General features: G+C 41.4%; 1 long non-coding RNA gene across 2 annotated transcripts; it reads right to left on the reverse strand.

Annotated features, from left to right (window-relative positions):
- Positions 1-4808: 4808 nt before the first annotated feature.
- On the reverse strand, positions 4809-17031 carry LOC140219412 (uncharacterized). 2 transcript variants are annotated; one of them, XR_011895666.1, is made up of 5 exons: positions 16592-17031; positions 15750-15840; positions 11421-11606; positions 8637-8798; positions 4809-4911 (listed from the first exon to the last, which is right to left on the reverse strand). It is a non-coding gene; the product is annotated as an uncharacterized lncRNA (long non-coding RNA). The 2 variants fall into 2 exon arrangements; XR_011895665.1 differs by having other exon boundaries at positions 4809-4914.
- Between the last annotated feature and the right edge of the window lie 1302 nt (positions 17032-18333).

Genomic DNA, 18333 nt, shown 5'->3' on the forward strand with positions numbered 1-18333 from the left:
GTTCTGTCGCGACCACAAGAGTGTATGAAGTCGCAACAACTTTTTATCGCAACAGCGATTCTGACGTCGCAACAGGAACTCTCTGTCGGGACTACACAAAAATTTGCTACTTTCTGTCGCAGCGGCATAAGTTCTTACGCCTCGACAGAAGAGCTTTCCGTCGCGACGCTTTAAAATTGTTTGTCAGTTTCGCATAGGTGGTGTACAATGTACTTTTCTCTTGCACTGTATTCAATCGTGCTTCTCTGAAGCCGGCAATGCTGATAGCACCGACACCGGTATTAAAGTCGACGTGGCCAATTGTTATAATTGTGCCTTAAGACGAGGTACTAGAAGCGCCATACCGGCCTCATCAAAATCATACCATCTGCGGGAGGCTGCGTATACGTTTTACTTTATTTGGTAAGATGTGGCACACAGGCCTGTAGACTTACATGTGCCGTAACAATGACACATTAGTTAATTTCCCAGAAATATTGCATAAGCTTTTGCGAAGCGAAAAGGAAGTATTGGGTTGTTCCTTAAAGTTGCGTGAAAAGCTGTCTCGCTCTGGTCTCATTATTCTGGTACAGCGCTGCCGTGAGAAGCCAGTATCCTGTCAGAAAAAACACTCATCCACGAATGTTCATGTAGCTGTTTTTCACTGAACACATGAATTATATGCGTGCTCGAAAGTGTAAAGAATGAGCGGGAACTGTCGAAATTAGCAGTAACAAACCTAACAGTCACCGTTGTCTACTTCTGAATTTCTTATTTAATATGGATATCGCACATCAAAATTGACGTTCTAGCACTCCACGATGTACCTGTCGATGGCAACAACACTTTTTCTCTTCTAGAGGTGCGGCAGTTGACGCGGTGGAGTAATAGCGGAACTTCGCTCTTAAAATGGAAATATAAACATCAGCGCATCGTACTATTGACACGGCCAAAATGTACACTCGAAAGACATGTTGAACGAAAGAGATTAGTGCGACTGGGAGCGTACCAGTCGCACTAATCTCTTTCGTTCGGTTAAAAATGGAGGATTAGGTCTGGCATATTTTTTCATTATGCAGATTGTGTCGAGGTTTGTTTACTTACGGGACCAAAATGGCCCATTTTTTAAACTATGTTTCAAACAAGGCTGAGCGAAGCTATACCTGAGTTCACTGTATCATCACATCGGTGCATTCAAGGAAGAGCGTGTGGTTTTCTAAAAGAGGTAGTCTTGGCTTTTGAGCTGTTAAAGGTTGGGTTTTCCATGGAATACTTAATAGGGTACCACGAAAGCGCTTATATAAGGCACAATGTTGCCGGTGCCATTGTATCGCTCGATGTTCTGCATTGGACCTGAAAGGGACGTACTAAAAAGAGTAAAACGAATGCCAGTACGCTCGTCGGTAAAGTCCTTCTTTTTCCAGCTCCACACCAATACTTTACCTGTGAAACCATGGCTAGATGAAAAAGGACTTTCCGTGCCTTGGAGCGTCAACTGTTTACTATGACGGAAACCCGAAACAGTAGAACACATTTTTCTCGACTGCTGGGACGTGGTGTTTCATTGGGACATCTTACACAGAACACTAAAGAAGGACTTGCCGATTACACCATATGGGATTCGCTTCCTGCCTACCCTAAATGAAGACAAAGTACCCTATGACATGTTCATGCTGGTGTCCTTACATAGTTTATGGAAAACTAGAATGGCCGTGAGACATGCCGAAGTAAACGCCCGGCCTGTTAGAGAATACTGCACTGAAAGCATTTGTCATATTAAGGAAATGTATAATTTGCAAAAAGAAGAACCAACATGGCTCAGTGTGATGACTGAGCTAGCGAATTTCAAGCGCTTTTAGCCCTGTGACCGCCAACCAATGGCAGAGATTTTGTCGTGACTGTTGTGTATTGTTAAAATGTCTTGTTTTGTATGTTGTCATGTCGGTAACAAAAAAAACAAAAAGTTCGGAGTGGTGCAGTGGTAAGAAGCCGGGTTCGGAATCGTGAGGTCGCTAGTTCAAATCCTCGGCGGGGGCGTTTTTTTATTTTTTTTTATATTTTCCTTTTTTGTACTAACAAATTTACACAGCCTTAAGTAGGTCTCTGTCAATTTTTAATTAAATATTGATCAAGAACTACGGAACTCTCTACTACAAGACGTCACGCTACAGAGAACAGTACTACAGTACTACAGACATCAGAACTACAGAAACAACGTCCCAAAATACGACAGACTGAAATTTCCTGTTGTGTTTTTCAACTGGGTACCTGCTTCAGCAGATTATCGGAGAGTGGGTGCTTAAAAGCGAACTTTACCAAAACCCTATGCAGTTGGAATAGATGTTATGGTCCCTTTACTGGAAATTATGACAAGTATCTCAATTTATTAGGCTAGTACTGAACCTGTGTTAGACCAATATTAGATCATGCTAATAGAAGCCACTTCCAACCAAACTCTTCGACAAAAGAAAGCCTTAGGAAAGCGTCAACATACAATCTAATCAGATATATTCGAACAGACTGTATTAGTCAGCTTGTATGCCTGCGTGAATTGCCTGCGTGATTTGACTGCATTGACAATATCTCTACGCTTCTACATTAGCTTTTTTCATGAAAAATAATGAAATAGTACTGCTTACCTTAGCAAGTTTCAGAATTCGAACATTGTGAAATTTTTGAGGACAACGCAATAACTGTCTAAGCTATCGACAATAAAAAGTGGGCCTAGTTAAAGTACAGAGTGAGTACACTTGAGTGGTTGAGTGGCCGGTTATGAAACGCGACGGCATGCCTAGCTGCCCCATTGAGTCAACAGATAGGCCCCATGCACGTTTCTGCTATTTTCCATAGACATGGCGGGTGGCATGAGCATCCTCGGTCTCATTGCAGTATTTGCCTATGTTTATTTTGGCAATAGATGGTGGTCAACTCGGCGAAAATGGGATTCCCTCTTTATCAAGTCTATCATATTATCAGGATGTTTTTGTATGATGTTGTCAGTTGTACTTCCAGTGATGTGATTTTTTTAATATACTGTATCACACTGATTTTATTTAACTTTATGTTGAAATGTACAAAATGTGGCCACTCAGTAATGGCCAAGATAGCCAGCACCAGCAAAACATATGCTACGCAATGTTTGCTTATGCACCGCACCGGTCCCAACTTTAATGTCATGTAATGCATACATGACATAGCTTGGCGAACTCACCCAAAAGTCAGCTAAGTAACACTTCGACCGACCAATGAGGCGGAGTTCGTGTGAGCCTGGCTAAGTAGAGTTTTGGTAAATATGAGAAAGATCGAGCTTGGCTGCGTAGAATTTTGGCGGATATGATTCTAAGCAAGCTCCACTGAGCAGAACTTCGGTGAATAAGAGTCGGAGCAAGCTCGGATGAGCAGAATATGTGTGAATTCTGACAAGGTTGCTCGACCAACCTTGTCTGAGTCTGGGTGGCCTAGGCTGAGTAGAATTTTGGGGTGTTTGCACACGCAGGCCAATTAATCCCACCATGGAATAAAACATTAAGTGGTTGATGCTCACAATGTAGAAAAATAACGATTCAAATACACAAATGTAATGCTGTCTTTGTATATCTTGCCAGTTACATGATACTTATTCCACAGAGACAGTAATGACGGCACATGGCTATACGATTTCATGCAGTGGTACATCTCATTGCACGCTCATTAGAAACATCCTCTCCATATTGTTGGGCACGGCCTATGCCTCTTGATGCGCCTGCGCATTTTATTAGCTGCGGACACGCAAGAAGCATCCGCACTTGAATATAAGCTATCATTCACAGGAACGGGTACAACCTGCTGACTTCACTGCACAATATCGATTTGTCTTTGTTTATTGTGTTATCTGCTATTGTAGAAACAAGGAGTTTGCCTGTTTTCGCGATGCTGCATGTGTTCTACAGGAGGAATAAAGATAGAGAGAAGCAAGAAAATGATGTTTTTGGCGAAGTAGTTTCTTATTATACTGCGATACGTTACAGCCAGCATAAACAAAAGAAATTCAACGCGTTAAAGTAAGTGAAATGTGCAATTACCTTTTAAACTAACACTGAAAAAAAATTTTCCTTACTTTACAGAAAATTTGCTGGTAATTTGTGACCGAACACTCTTCCGTAAATTAAGAACGGTCATTTCCGTAGAACGGACAACTGTAAAAAAGAGACCGTAATACAAGATACGAGTGCTTCTGTATCTAGAAAACGGAAGACTCTGTATTCTGAATCTGTACTATAACCGTTAAAGTACGGTGCTTCTCGTATTCAGAAAACGGAACACACTGTATGCTGAATTTGTACTATAACCGTTAAAATACAGGTGCTTGCCGTATTCAGAAAACGAAAGACTCCGCATGCTAAATCTGTACTATATCCGTTAAAGTACAGGTGCTTCCCGTATTTCATCTTGCAGAGCATATCCATTGTTCAAAGAATGTGCCATTGGGGACAAAATTGCTCAGGACGTGTGAGAGTCGACCGAATTTTATGGTGCACTATTTGCTGGGATCAGTCGTGCTACCATCTGCGTTCGGAATGTGCATACGTGACCCACTGTTTTCAGCGGTCTTGAACAGAAATGCAATTTGGTCAACGCTCGCACTTCCAGGGTACTTTTGTCCACGATAGTACATCGCCTTTAATGCAAATGTCATGAAGGCAGCTCATAGACAAAGTAGCAGGTCACCATTGAGAAAATTGTCTTGCCAACACACTGACATGGCTGCAGAGATAAAACAGTTTGCACTTTGTGATATGAAAGCACTGCATAGTATATGTACACAAAGGTGCAACATTTCAATCCTCAAGTTCTTAGATCACAGAAGCAACTTTATTTTCTTCAATCACTCGTCTTGCACTTCTTCCTGGTGAAAGTTGTTCTTGACCCAAAATGCTTGCAAGGATAAACTTGCTGCTGTTAGGAGAAACAAATAGTATTCGTGAATATCCATCCTAAAGAAAGCGGCAAAAAAGTATAATCACAGAACACGACAAAGCAGTAACTTCGGTGTTAGAAAAACATGTAAGTAGACCAACATTGTTGGAACAAGGGATGTTGCTATAGCCAACATTTCGACATAGGTGCTTGTCATTAGGGTAGCAAATGTTTTCCTTGGCTGTGTTGTTTTGGATTGTGCATAGCTCAGTGGCCCCTAGCCTCATTGGGGGAGAAGAAACTGGTGCATATAATAGGTCAAGAGAAGCCAAAGTGTTAAAATAAAGGAAGGAAGGGTGTGCTTAGCAGTGGTGATTGTGATGGAGCGGGTATGAGCACTACTGTCAGTTCTTGCAAAGAGTAGGGGTGACCAAAACAGAAAATGATGTACACATGTAAGCAGTCATTAATCCAGTAGACCTAATCTTCCGAGAAGACAAAATAGATATCAAGATAAACAGTTTGCACTTTTGGAAAAGGAAAACGAAGAATTAAGGAAAATAAATTTTGTATCAAGATGCATCTGGTTAAGATCACTGTAAATGGTAAATGAAGGCACATTAGAATATATATCTTGTTAAAAGCCGATGAAGATATATTAACGAAATATTAAAAAATAGGGACATTAAAATTAAACTGGGTATGACCATAAAACAGTAAAGAACAGCCTGTGGAAAAAAATGGGATGGACAATATGATAACCAGGTGCAAGATTGCAAAACGTCGAGCGCTGGTTATATTCATGCTGCTGTTGACGGCTTCAAGTTTCTGTCTTCCTGTGGAACCTTTGTCTTACTTGAACAAGGAAATGGGTCATTTTTTAAACAAGTCAGTTCATATGCAGTTCAAAGCTTCATCATTATTATATTGAAAGAAAATATTATGGTCAGTTCTCCTGGGTGTGCTTTCATTCACCAGTTATTTCCACCGGTGTAAGCTCAAAATTTAATGGTCTAAATGGACCTTAGCTCCTCGCAAACCATTAGCTGGTCTTTTTTTCAACACAGATGCCTGCACATTATATGTGTTGGCAGGAGTGCTAGCGAACTACATTAAACTTGTTGCCACAAGCAAAGTGAAACTTGGTAACAGTGATTGAAAAAAAAAAAAAACCAGCATTCCACAATATTGATTCAAGTCGTCTAGAAAAGTTGCTTAAGTTAATGTACACCCCCCACCCCACCAGACACAATTATACACCACACTGTCTCTCATGGTGTCAACCATGCTATTATAGCACTAGGCATCAAGTAGGAGAATTAGAAGAGGGCACAATGCTTTTTGTTAGAACATCAAATGTGCTTTACATAAATGCTACATTCCAACTAACAAAGGAGCAGCCGATAGTGACCAATGCATACGAAAGCTAATGACATTCTGTGCAGCAGAATGTTGACGCTGAGGTGTTATGCGCACAAGTGCTCATTCACACAAAATGACATCCTGCAGACAAACCTTGTGCCAACATTACAGTTTGAAAAACACCACAGTGGAAAGCAAAGAGTACTAAATTTGTTGAAAATTACTAAAACTTATTCAATTATTCATTATCCTTACTGTTCGTTAAAGATTCAGATTGTTCCCTACGGGTGCTGTAAACTGCTTTTATAGTGATAGCAACAATGATCTGTGGCACAGACAAGAATAAATGCTCATGAAGTTTATGCAAGAGTATACCCTACAAATTACACCCCATTTCACATTCCAATGTGGTAGAAGAGGAAGACGAAAAAAACTACTTTCTCGTGGAGGATGCATACCCCAGAACAGAAGAAACAAGTGTACCCTAACCATTAGTGCTGCCGATGCCTGTGCACTAGCAGTTACATATAATATGGCAGTTACAATTGTTTTTCCACAAGCACTGCAAGCTGCTGCCAGTTTACCAGTAAAGAGCTGTAATAAATTTAGGGCAAGTTAAAGCTCTCTAATGGATTCATCTCATATGACACAATTGGAATGCAATATTCTGCAAATAAGTGAAGAGCGATGTGCCATCCCATACAATGAAACACCTCTGAAGAATCTGAATCACCACCTGCCCTCTTAGGCAGTTACACCCTTTGGAATGCCCCTTCTGCCACACAACAATAATCATTATCTGCCTTGATGTGTTTCCTTTCTTTAAAACGCCACGGCCGCTACTTTCCTTTCCGGAATGCTATCATGCTGATAACGCGCATGCCGTTCGTTACTGGAAAGTACAGGGCTCGCAGCGTTAATGAAAGGAAACGCAACAAGGCAGATGACGATTATCGTTGTGTGGCAGAAGGGGCACTCCAAAGGGTGTAACTTTGCCTAAGAGTGTGGGCAGTGATGAGGTAAAAGAGTGTGTTCTGTGTAAAGTAGTGCACCTGTATAACCTAAAGCAGTGGAGAATGCATTTAGTATCAGCTGTGAAGGTTTGTAATTTTAATTGCACACAGTAAAAACCTCCATGCAGTTTTGCAAAACGCAAACCCCCTACCTTTTTGTTGTTCAAAGGCAATGACACGTAGGGCCATAACATACATGTACATTATGAGTTTTGTTCCCAAACAATCAAAGTGAATAGCACCACCTTAAGTGGTATGTGCCTTCTGTCTCACATTTTCTGTCAAAAATTGGTAGTGTCAAGTGCTGCGATCGGCAGAAAAACGGATTTCTGGAGCAATATAAAGTATTAAGTACCGTGATCTCAGTTCTTTCACTGCTGTTTAAGCATTATCGGGTCTTAAAGTAAAGAAACGAGGAATAAATACACGCATATTTTACGACACAACCCTGATGAGGCATTTAGTAGTCTGGATTATAAAGGATTCCAGATTTACAATGCAGGACAGATTTTATTCCACTGAAAGGATGGCATCATGCCAATGATTCTGCATTTGGTGCTATATTTATTTGTATTTAGTTCCGTTGGAATGTGTGTGTACTGTCAGCGATATTGCTTGACATGTTTTAGATTGACTGTTTTCTAAATTTAGGCAAATTCGTATTCGCAAATAACCTTGTATGACACCAAGAACTTGCTTAGCAGGAGTATTTCTAAGATTTGCAAGATATTAGGCTCTTGAATGCATATCTAAGCCTGGGGTGCACGCGGCCCCCTAATCTCATCAGCAAGTTTCTGGAACTTGCTGATGAGATTACATTTCACATTTATCACATTTACATTCATCACATTCCATTCATCACTTATCACTTTACATTCATCATAACATACAAGGTATGTTATGATGAATGTAAATTTGCTTGAAAAGGAGAAATAGGAAATTTAAACAGGTGAATTATGCAGCATAAGAATGATGTCAGCAAGAAGCAAGCATCAAGAAGCACTGTCACTCAATGCGCATAGACTATCAAACGCAAGAATTATTTGGGATGATTTAAAATTCTGGCATTGGAACGAAATGTCTTTTAATCTATATATAAACTGATTATTCACTCTACTACCACTACCTTTACCAGAAACATTCATAATCATTATCCTATCTATGCCACATCATCCTAGCTAATATTCAAGCCTTCATAAGCTGCTTCTTTTACTGCTAATTCTCTGTGGGAAAGAGGTGTCCGTATGAAGACCATATCATATACTTATTACCCATTTTTTTTATAAATGATAAGGGAAAAACTTCACACCAAAAATGCGTTGAGCTTGAGCAAGTTCTACGTTTGAAGCTGTTGATTCTTTTTTCCCTTTGCCATCATTGACCCACCTGGTTAGCTAAGTAGACAGAAAAGCTGCAGGAGAAAGGTAGGGGTGCCAAATTAGACTTGTGCCCCAGGGGACCTTTTCACGGTCACTGGAGGAACTGCCTGTGGCCTTGGCATCTTCCTTGAGGGCCATGGCCATGTCTAAGAAACCTTGTCTCCACAGGCTGCATAAAGAAGGATAATTTTCTGAGCCAAGTATTTTTCTTAAAAGAACCCATTTAAGGTGTATTCGTGGCTTTGCACCACAAAACTGACACATGACTGGCCACTCAAGACACTTTATGTGTATTCGCAGGTTTATTCCTTGGAAAAACACTTATGTAGCACACAATGAGTAACAGTAACAAAAAAGTGTATAAGGAGGCTTTCATATTGCTCTACAACTTTTCATTGACACATTTCATTTAATTATTTGATATATTTATTAACTAATTAAGAATTATGTAATTAGGCAGAATGCAAAATATAATCAGAGTATCTCAAAGCGACGGCAAACAACATTACCTTCATTTTGTCTAGTTACATCGCATTTACATATTTCTAAATCTTGGTGCACGATAGTTAAGACACCCTGTAGATCAAAAAACAATATTAAAATTTTCATAATCATCTCTTGCGCGTTATTGGTGGCTATGGCTGCTTCAAGTTATTCTTTCAGTATGGTACAAGTAGGGAAGAATTGGGGATAAGAGTAAATGGAGAATACCTTAGTAACTTGCGCTTCGCTGATGATATTGCCTTGCTTAGTAACTCAGGGGACCAACTGCAATGCATGCTCACTGATCTGGAGAGGCAGAGCAGAAGGGTGGGACTAAAAATGAATCTGCAGAAAACTAAAGTAATGTTTAACAGTCTCGGAAGGGAACAGCAGTTTACGATAGGTAGCGAGGCACTGGAAGTGGTAAGAGAATACATCTACTTAGGACAGGTAGTGACTGCTGATCCAGATCATGAGAGTGAAATAATCAGAAGAATAAGAATGGGCTGGGGTGCGTTTGGCAGGCATTCGCAGATCATGAACAGCAGGTTGCCATTATCCCTCAAGAGAAAAGTGTATAACAGCTGTGTCTTACCAGTACTCACGTACGGGGCAGAAACCTGGAGGCTTACGAAAAGGGTTCTACTTAAATTGAGGACGACGCAACGAGCTATGGAAAGAAAAATGATAGGTGTAACGTTAAGGGATAAGAAAATAGCAGATTGGGTGAGGGAACAAACGCGCGTTAATGACATCTTAGTTGAAATCAAGAAAAAGAAATGGGCATGGGCAGGACATGTAATGAGGAGGGAAGATAACCGATGGTCATTAAGGGTTACGGACTGGATTCCGAGGGAAGGGAAGCGTAGCAGGGGGCGACAGAAAGTTAGGTGGGCAGATGAGATTAGGAAGTTTGGAGGGTCAACATGGCCACAATTAGTACATGACCGGGGTAGTTGGAGAAGTATGGGAGAGGCCTTTGCCCTGCAGTGGGCGTAATCAGGCTGATGATGATGATGATGATGATGGTACAAGCAGTTTTGAAGTGAAATGGTTTTGCATCGAGGGTGGTAATCTAGAAAATCAAGCAAAAAGTCAAGTTGTGTTCACTATTCAGATGTTTAACTAGGAAGCTGCAGGAAAAGGAAACAGAACACAACACCTAATAAACAATGCAAAATTTGAACTGAACAAGAAACCAGTTTTTGAAAACAGAAAAAAAGCCAGCAGCTTACGTCGAATACACCCTTGCTATGTACTCCAAGTGAAGTTGTTACCGCAATGCTTGGGCACCATACGAATGTAACAATCAACAACTTTGAGCAGAATATTAACACCACTAAATGAACTGGCCTTTGAAGATTCTTGATCTGAAATCCTCAACGACTTGTTCTGGTGTTTAATCTGTCGAGCTCAATCTGTATTCTCAAAAGCTGGCTCTCGGCCATAATTTCTCTAAACGCAACATCAGCTTAAATCTCAAGATAGGGTTGACCTGTAAATAAAGTGGATAATGCATGGCAAACATCATGAACACTCTTACATGTTAACCAGAGGGTTCACTCATGCAGCCATGAAATTGTGATGCAGACACAATATATTGAAGCTGGTTTTGTGAAGTGTTTCATGCTTCCAAGGCTTCTTCTCCAGATGAGAATAAAAAAAGAACTTCAACATGCTCACAATACGTTGTCCATTTGCAAGTAAACAGCAGCCTTTTTGGGCGCACAGGTTGCCTGGTGCAAATATACTATGCCACAGTACTTGCGTTACCCAGTACCAGCCACTTTAAAATGCAATGTGTTCAGAGCCCTTTCCCTCTGTTTTTTTGCTTTGGAAACAGTTTACCATGTGTTCAGTAGGTGTCGAGAAAGGGGACAGAAAACACTGTGCACCAGTGATTTCTAATGTTTTGCTGGATGCAGCACACCGCACCGGATGCAGGTGAAGCCAGTGGAAATGCGGTGTCATGCAGGCGCTTGTCCTGGAAGCAGGGCATATTTATATGGTGGACTAACTAGTGCGTGCGATCAGATAATATTGCTGCCGAAAAACTTTTCTTTGTGGTTTTTCACATTTTAGGAGGTCTCTACATGTCTGGTAAGCGCTTTTATGACAATCTGAACCCGTATACGATAGTGTTCTCTTACATCAAGTTTTTTCTCATTTACCAGTGTTTCCATTGCACGCCATTTATGTTAGCTACACTGTAGACACTGCAATGGAAAAATTCTGGACACCTCGAAACACTGCTTGGGTAGTTTATGGCACATCAGGCGGGCATGTTAGGGGAAGAAATGCCACACACCCGTGCAAACGAAGTGCTGCCGCAAAGTTGTGAAGCACCAACTTCCGGGACAAGGTTGGCTTCAGTCGAGGGTGCTCGATGTGCTGTCCATGCCCTGTAGTAGAGATCAGTGGTGTGGACCCTTTTATACTGGCTGTCTTTTCTGGTCGGAACCTTGGCAACAGCTTCCACCATACTTTTTTGAACCTGCAACATGTGCACAGAAAGTCACATCACTGTGCGTTGATTGTATGGCTTTATTGTTCTACACATTCCATCAAATCATTAAAAAATACAGTTCGCACATTTTTACTACTGTATATAGACAGTCTAGTTGCTAGACACGCGAAACATTACCATCCCTCTGACAGAATGCAACAATAGAAGCGTACACTGTAAAGCTACACTAAAATTTAAATTGATGTGACATCGTATGAGCATACAGTATGCTTACTGTATGCTTTAGCCCTGTGTCAAGTAAAAGTTAATCGTCAATCATTTATGGTGTATTTCTACTTATTCTGGGTCATCAAACTGTACAATCAATGTTCCAAGTTTACACATTGTTGGCTTTTGATTGCCTATGTGATCCGTTTCCTACTTACACATGCAGTAATCCCACTGTAATAAGGAAAAAGAGTTAGAAAAAGAAATGCCATGATAATCTTCCACATTTGCTGAGGGCAGGAACAATGGCCAATAGCATGTGGTTGAAGCTACATAAATACTCAGTTTTCACACAGCTTAATTGTTCAGCAAGTAATACAGAGGTACACTGTGCGCCTCTGCATAACCAATAAAATCTGACTACCTGACACTGTACTAAGGCTGCTGCTTGATAGTGTTCGGCAGTTCGGCTTTGGTTTTCTGATATACAGAACTGTTTAGGTACCAGTAGTTTACTTTGCGATAAAATGGAACTTGGAGCACTGGTCATTTGCACATAAATAATGCGACAGCAAATATAACACAAGGATAGGAATATGGGTCTCTTAGAAAAAGTACATACACATTATGAATATAATGTGATGTGATGCCACAATGGAACAGAAAGCAACGCATAGAAGTGGACGGCACTTCCATGCCACCAAGGTTATTGGACAGACAGTACTTCAGAAGTGCCCGCAACACAGTCAAAGAAGGCAAAGCAGCATTTCTTTGCGTTCAACACAATGCATTGGCGGGCTAGTTGGTGCGAATCCATAAATACTTTGTTTAGCGCAAAACAATGGACACAAGAAAGACGACCAGCACAAGGCGCTACTCTCAACTGACATCACTTCATTGCGTCACTCCTTTATAGATAGTAGAATCAAGAAGAACATGTGCAGTGAGCACCATGTGCAGGGACCACCAACAACCGATCACAAGAGCGCACTCATGCGACGGGATCCAAAAAACCATATTGAGCACCGCACAAGGTTAAAGAAGGCACACTAATGCACTGTGACCCTAATGACTGTATGAAGAAAGCTTCCGATAACTCTCGGGCGGTGGTATCACAGCACTTTTTCAAAATCATAGTATCACGAAACATGGCTTTGCACTTCCATATTTTACAATGTTAAGCCAAATGGGAACCCGTGCCTGTTGGTATGGATCGCTTATGTTCGCAATGTTTCGTGATACTACGATTTTGAAAAAGAGCCGTGATACCATCGCCAGAGAGTTATCGGTAGCTTTCTTCATACAGTCATTGGGGTCACAGTGCATTAGTGTGCTTTCTTTAACCTTGTACAGTGCTCAATATGTTTTTTTTTTGGATTCTGTCCTATGAGTGTGCTCTTGTGATCAGATGTTGGTGGTTCCTGCACATGGTGTTCACAGCGCATGTTCTTCTAGATTCTGCTGTCTACAAAGGAGGGACGCAATAAAGTGATGTCAGTTGAGAGTAGCGCCTTGTTCTGTCGTCTTTCTTGTGTCCACTGTTTTGCGCTGAAAAAGCAATTATGTATTCCTTGTGTGTGTTTGAAGACAGCTCCACACGCAGTAACGATTCCAGTATTGCTGCCCAGTGGTTTAGCTCGCCGCAGCTTGAAGTGCAACAAAATATAAGGAGAGAAACCTGCGTTATAGTTTTGTTGCAAACAAGAATATAACGTGAAGTGCATTCTGAGGCCAGAAACTATAGAAAAAAATTTCATGATGCACCACTGTGCAGGGTTTTATAGCAAAGTCAAATACATTTAGTGTAAATATCACACTATGATGGTACACAATGGTGGTAATCTGTAATAATATAAAAGGTGCCTTAATGTTACAACAAAAGTTGACATTACTTAATAATAGCCCTGTAAAATTTAGCATGCAGGGGCACCACTTGGTTAAACAATAGTGATGTAATGTCTATGTACACAAGTATTGCCCATGCATTTCTGCCATTGTCCAAATGGCATAAATGAATGGGTAATACTTGTATACATAGATATTACATCTCTATTGTTTAACGAAGTGGGTAAACTATGTCTGCCTCATACAAGATTAGAATTAAACCATAAATTATGTATAGTCACCCTAACAGTAACACCTCATTTGAACTTCACAGTAAGTAGACGTCACCTATTCAAAGGTTATATGTTGAATGTAACGAACCCTCATTACAGCAGCGCAGAGCATTCCTCACATTTCCTTACGTACTCAGAATTCAAGTCATCGCCGCAACACATATGCTACAACATCGTCACACAGTGCAACTCACGCTTACACTACAGAAATAAACCAAACATGTTTAGGCCACTTGTACTGCAGTATGAGCAATAGTGTCGGGATTATGAAATTCCCCACGAAGTCCTCCAGGTTGCCAAGAAACCAGAACGGTTGGCCCCGTGGTACGATTTCACGCAGTTGTGCGACTGGACATTAACACATTTAAGGAAAAGGGACACTCCTCACGACCACATTATACAAGAATTCCGTGCTCTTCAGGACCAATATCAAAATCACACGCAATTCTACATTGATGGGTCCAAAACAAAACAACACATGGGTGTAGGGGCCGTAACAGAAAATTGGGAAAGAAGTATTCGTCTACCAAAACATGCCCTTGTTTTCACTGCTGAAGTTTACGCTTTATGGGTTGTAGTGAAAAAGATTATCACTGGCAAGCACAAAAACACAGTCATTTACACTGATTCCTTAAGTACACTGAAGGCTCTAAACCTAAAATCTGAGTGTGAACCCCTGTTAGGGGACATACTAAACATGGTCGCACTTAACAAATATGGGAGATCAATCCACTTCTGCTGGGTACCAAGTCATGTTGGGATACCGGGTAACGAAGCAGCCGATAGATATGCATCGATGGCAGCGAACAAAGAGATAACAAACACAACACTTCCATACAAAGATAGCATCCGCGCGATTAGAAAAGCCTTAACGGCGAAATGGCAACGCGAATGGGATCATTGTGCTGACAACAAACTACATCTCACGAAAGCCATAGTTGGCGAGTGGAAGTCATGCTACCATCAGGAGCGGTTCATCAATGTAGTTTTACGCCGACTACGCATTGGGCACACACACCTCACACACAATTACTTACTTACGAAAGAAGACACACCAACATGCGAGAAATGTCAACAGCCACAAACAGTTATGCACATATTACTCACATGTACGCAGACTGAAACACAGACGAACACTTTTGCACAAATTATATCAACTACACATACCTTTACACCCTGCTCTAATTTTAGGTGATGATCTGCTAGTCCCATTATGTGATGTTCGTAAATTTCTAGACGACACTGGATTTTTACATAAAATATAGATTATTAACAAAGCCTTTTCCTTCATTAACTGGATTTTAAAACACCTCATGTTTGGCGCAGCATAGCCTTAGCCGCTTTTGCGCCATTAAGCCCCATTTAACTAAGTAAGTAAGTAGACGCCTGTTGATGCAAGCCTCCCCCAATGCTAAACTGAGCTGCATGCTTTACAGAGAAATTATAGTGGTATCACTAAACTCTGAAGCTATTCAGGACTGCAGCATTGTAGAAGACATCTACAAATGTCCCATTTCATGTGTAACAGCCTGAATTGCTTGCACATCTTACCGAGTGCAAATTAAAATTACTTCTCCTTGTTTAGCATTTTTGCCTGCTAGACCACAATCCAATGTCATCAATATATTAACATATTACCTCAAAGAACCTAATTTGGCTTATAGATTAACACCTTTGCATACTGCCACAGCTACACTCTGTCATATGCGTTGCAATCATAAAGGAGTGCTTGTCCACCAGCCCTCCAATGTCACTAACAGTGATCACCTACACAGCTTGATTCAGGTGGCAGGTGGCAGTCATGATTCAGGTGGCAAATAGCTAAGAGAAAAAAAAATCCACTCACTTTGAGAGCTACAATACTGCGATAACTTGAGAGAGATGGACCCATTGCAGGCAGCAGACCTCTTCTCAGCTCCAGCACAACAGCAACTTGCCTTTCAGTAAAAGAAAAGGATTGATTAGTAATGATAAGTTACCTTGTTTTTGCTGAGTATCAATACAATCTGACTTTCATGCATATCCACTCTCCGCTTTAGTAATACAACTGAATTATTCGTAAAATAAAAGAGTCAATGATGATACCATTCACTTCTCTTGTATGTCCAATTTTTTTCGCACCGGTACCCCGTTTACTGCTTGCTTACTGACACGAATACCTTGACTGCCCAGACATCATTCGAAGCAACACGTCTTGCTGCACTGCAAAAAGTTGCACCGAGGAAACACAGCAGAGCAGCCAGAGGAAAGAACTTTTTTTTTTTTCTGGTCACAATTAGAACGTGCACCCAAGCAAGAAAGTAACGATCACAGGTAGTGAACGACTGCTATTGCCTCGAACGTTTATTTCCGTATTTTAACAGAAGTTCTTGTATCGGATACAGTATGCTCTCAAGCCAATACAAGCGTCAATACAGTGCGCAACTGAACGCAGTTTTATTCTACGCTTTTAACGCGAGTGAGCAAAAGGTTAGAAGTACCTCACGGAAATTGCGATCGAGCCGATCGCGCTACCACTGGAATCGATCTGAAAAGATAGGGTGATCCCTTTCCCCATTCATGCGTCAGCTTTGCCCTAAGACGTTGCATAGTGGTCTTTTGAAACAATATTTCTGTTCGCGACACCGGCTTACCACACATCACTAACACCTACCTTATGCAAACCAAATAAGATTAAGATGGGCTTACCTCATGAGCAAGTTACGAGTGCGCGTAGACTGTTGAACACCCGTTGAGAGCAAGCAGGATATATCCGTGTCCAAGCGCATACGTGCACCCAAACACAGGACAACTTCTTCGATGCCGCAGCGTGCAGAGTTTTGTACACGAAGTGAAAGACATCCAGCGCAAATATCTCCGCGCGATGACGGCAAATGACGAGCGCACAAGCGTACAAAACACAGCGACAAATTCGGAACTTTGCCAATTCGAACGTGCCGAGACCCAAGCAGCGTAACCATCCATCGTTTCTGTTCTTCGCTCCCGATGCGTCAATCTCTCTTCCTTGGAGTCTTGCTTCACTCTTGAGTACAAATCAAGAGATATTTACGGCAAATTAACAACTTTTACAACACGACACGAAAAATTCCGGCTGACTACACATGTGCAGCTCCGTCTGCCACTCCTAACGGACGTGCAGCGCGCGCTGCCCCCTGGTGCCGCACTCTGTGAGCGCGAACAGAATCGGTTTCGTTTTCGCATTTGTGCTCTAGTTACTGTATCGTATCAGTTCAACGAGCACAAGCTATCTCGGCACGCTGGAACGACACGTGCCTTTCCTTGCCCTCTATTTCCACTACGCCCTTTCCATCGCTCTGGTATAAAATGCCCAGCGCAATAAACATAACAGTTCACTGTTGTCTTGAAACGCCTGCTGTCGGTTTCTTCGACCGGGACCCGGTCGATACAGTTACTGGAACTGCAATATAATTGCTTGACAATTAATTGAGTTCTAAAAGAGGAGAACACTTTCTCTCCCACAAGTTAGTGCGTTTTATACAAAGAGAGAGAGAATGCAAGAAGCAGAAAGGCAGGGAGGTCAACCAAAGCGTTCGCTACTGGGGATAGCTAACCCCTGTGCTGCAATGAAGTGCAAAGCAATGCACTGCGATGCGTCCATAATCTCTAGTATAGCGATAATTTGTGCTGGTTGGTGCATGTAATGAACGGGTAAATAATGAGTTGTGTCATAACATTACCCATACATAAAGCACATGGAACTAATGGTGTTGCATTCTAGGTCAAAAAGAAATAAAGCTTGAATCGTTACATCTCGGCACTGGGCATTCTTTCTTTCCGTATTATTTTTTTCTTCTTTTTCATAGTACACACAGTACTAGCACGGTAATAGGTCCTTCATCTTCAGTCACCTTCCAGTAGTTCACACACATGTCGGTGCATGTTCGCGTTCTTTATTCTACCGTACAAGAACAGCGCGCTTACCGGTCTTGGTTCAAGATGAAGCGCGAAATGTTTGCGATTACATCTTAACGCAAGAATTAACACATGAACAGTGAAGATTATGCGTAATCGATTTGTCTCAATGAATGGGCAGTTATTGTCAGAGACGAGATATTTTGTAAATATTATGGGAATGAGTTAAACCAACTACATTGCAGTTCAGCAATGCCCTTTGACACTTGTGTTAATTGCTTGCCGCATTCGAAAATTTCATGCGACCGTTGTACTTGGATCTATAGGCCGCCAGCCCCCTTCGAGACCATTTGTTGCAAAATGTAAATGCCGTTACGGTCATTATACCACTCCCTGCGTTTCGGTACTGATTTAGAGTGCACACAATTTTTGGCGTATACAGAGCACCAATGTCATTCCCAGTGCACCAGCACCTGAATGCTGCAAGATTGTTTACGTATGCACGTATGTCCACGGCTCTTCGTTCACTTAAACTACAACTATTAACTACAAAGCGC

Source organism: Dermacentor andersoni, chromosome 7 (assembly GCF_023375885.2).
Source record: "Dermacentor andersoni chromosome 7, qqDerAnde1_hic_scaffold, whole genome shotgun sequence".
Lineage (NCBI taxonomy): Eukaryota > Metazoa > Arthropoda > Arachnida > Ixodida > Ixodidae > Dermacentor > Dermacentor andersoni.